The following is a 2,633-nucleotide window of genomic DNA, read 5'->3' as shown; positions in this document are numbered from 1 at the left end:
TTTAGGAAAATTATTATATGTCTGGGAGTTGGTCTTCTCATTTGTTGTCTTGTAGGGGTTCTCTGAATCTCTTGTGTTTGAATTTTTTCATCCTTGATGAGATGATGGAAGTTTTCTTGAATAATTTCATGAAATGTTTGTTCCAGGGTGGCCTCTGTTTCTCTCTCTGCCTCAGTAAAGCCAATTACTCTTAGGTTCAGTCTCTTGAAGTGAGCATTCATCTCTTGAAGGTTTTGTTCTGTCTTTTTGAACAGAAATAACTGCTGTTATTTCTGACATCAGCTCCTTCCTATTTTCCTCTTGTCTCTCCTCCATTTTTTTTAATTCTCTCTATTAATGTCTTGATGTCTGGGCTTGTTGCATATGACCAGTCATTCTGGGGGCTCTTCGTTGTTTGTGTTCTGGGATTTGTTTTCTCAGTGTCTGATCTCCCAGGGGTCTGTGTGAGACCTATATTCTTCTTTTGGTTTTTCTTCATTTGTGTGGTTTTTCCCCCTCCCTCCTTTTTCCTTCCCTTCATGTCACCATCTTCTTTAATTCTGTTATTCAGTGGTAGAGGGATTGCTTTTACTTCTGTTTGTTCAATCTCCTATTCTTTATGTATGCCCTCTTACTTTGCTCAATTCTGGAGTTGCACTGTAGGTTGGGGATGGTCCTTTTTGCAGCCTTGAGATTTACTTAAGGGGGGAGCTATGATTTAAAATCTATCTGCAGGTCCTGGTATTTGTCGACAGGTGTATGGATAATCTGAAACACACTTCCCACTGCCTTGGAATCTGTCTGTGCAGTGGGGCTGTAGGTTTACTCCCAGAAATAAAATGTGGTTAGCAGAGGGAAGAGAATGGAGCAGACAGTGGTGGAATGAGGGGGTTGGAGAGAGAGAGAGGAGTAAGTGAGGAAACAGACAAGTGTACCAACAAATGGAAAGAGAGACCTAAACTGAAACAGATAAAAACAATAAACCATGGCTACAGACTAACCAACTCCCATACAAAAAAAAATAAAACATACAATGATGCTAACATACAAGCTAACCAACCACCTTATTGGTGTGCTGTTCCTCTATGCAAAGATATGGTTTACAGAGAGGAGAAAAGAGAAGAAAAAAATGAGGAAAAGAAAAAAAAAGGAACAAAACAGTAGGAATAGAATCGAGTCATTAAACTAACAGAACCAATCAAGCACACTCTGAGACTTTTCATTTAAGTCCAATGTCCTTCCAGCTCTGATTTCTAGCTGTCTTCTCTAGCTGGTAAATTAGTTCACAGTTAGGATCAGTTGCCCCTGGCCTGCTGTGAAGGACAGTTCAGATCAACATCAGTTCACTCAAATCTGGCCTGTGTCTGTTTTTCAAGCTTTTTCCTGTTTCAGTGTTGTTACCTTGAGTCGCCAGCAGGTGGTGCTAACTCAGCTGCTCTCCCCAGAGGGTGTGGAGCCGGACAGGAGTGGGGCAGAGGTCGAGATGGGAGCTTGCCTCAGGGCACACGGGAGGAAACCCATGACTGGCAGGACGTCATGGTGGCAACAGAGGTGGCAGCGATCTGAGTAGATCTTGCCTGCAGGGGCTTCAAGGACTGAAGTCGTGGATCGCCTCAGGCACAGGTGGCACGATGCACTGTGGCCACTACAGAGGCCGTGGCAGTGCCAGCGGCTGCTGTGCCAGCGGCTGCTGTGCCAGCGTGCCAGCGGCTGCAGTGGCTGTTCAGACTGCTGCAATGCCCCAGCGGTGGCGATGGCCGAGCTCTGTGTGAAAAGCAGGCTGCTGACGTTGGGATCCGCAACACCTGGGAAGAAAGCCAGAGACCCTCTACGTTCTCCTTTGCAGGCTGCCCCATCACATCTTGCCGTAAGTCCCTTATTTTTGTTGCTTGTGCTTTTGAGGTCTTAGTCATGAATCATTTGCCTAGACCAATGTCAATAAGAGTTTTCCCTAGATTTTCTTCTAGTATTTTTATAGTTTCAGGTCTTACATTTAAGTCTTAATCCATCTTGAAATGATTTTTGTTTATTATAAGAGATAGAGATTTCATTCTTCTGCAAAGGCAATCCAATTTTCCAGCACCATTTCCCGAAAAGGAAGTCCTTCCCCCAGCGTATGTTTTTGTCTACTTTGTCAAAGATAAATTGTATATATGTGGCTTTATTTCTGGATTTTCTATTCTATATCATTGATCTGTGTGTCTGTAGGTAGACCATTTTTTAATCTCTACTCAGATTATTGTAATTTGAATGCTCCATCTCTTTCCTGCTTGGATAATATCTTGAATTTAGATATATTTAGATACACACATACTTGCCATTGTGTTGCTTGGCACAGTACTTGGTACAGGAAAATGCTGTACAGGATTGTAGTCTGAGAGCAATGGGCTATACCATATTATATACCTCGATGTGTGGTAAGCTATACCATTTATGTTTGTGTAAGTACACTCTATGATATTCACACACAACAAAATTACCTAACAATGCATTTATCAGAATGTATCCCCATCAATAAGTGGTGCATGACCATATTTGAGACAAAAATGTCCTCCAGCAAGAGCTAGTATTTCAAAGACCTTGCCTTTGTAATGTTCAAAAATACTGCCATTGTTCTGTTTCTATATTTTCCTCATCAAGTAGAAACTTAAAAT

Source organism: Carlito syrichta, unplaced genomic scaffold, assembly GCF_000164805.1.
Source record: "Carlito syrichta isolate Samal-C Ts95f unplaced genomic scaffold, Tarsius_syrichta-2.0.1 Scaffold302988, whole genome shotgun sequence".
Lineage (NCBI taxonomy): Eukaryota > Metazoa > Chordata > Mammalia > Primates > Tarsiidae > Carlito > Carlito syrichta.
The sequence above is the reverse complement of the archived record's forward strand: the minus strand, read 5'-3'. Positions refer to the sequence as shown.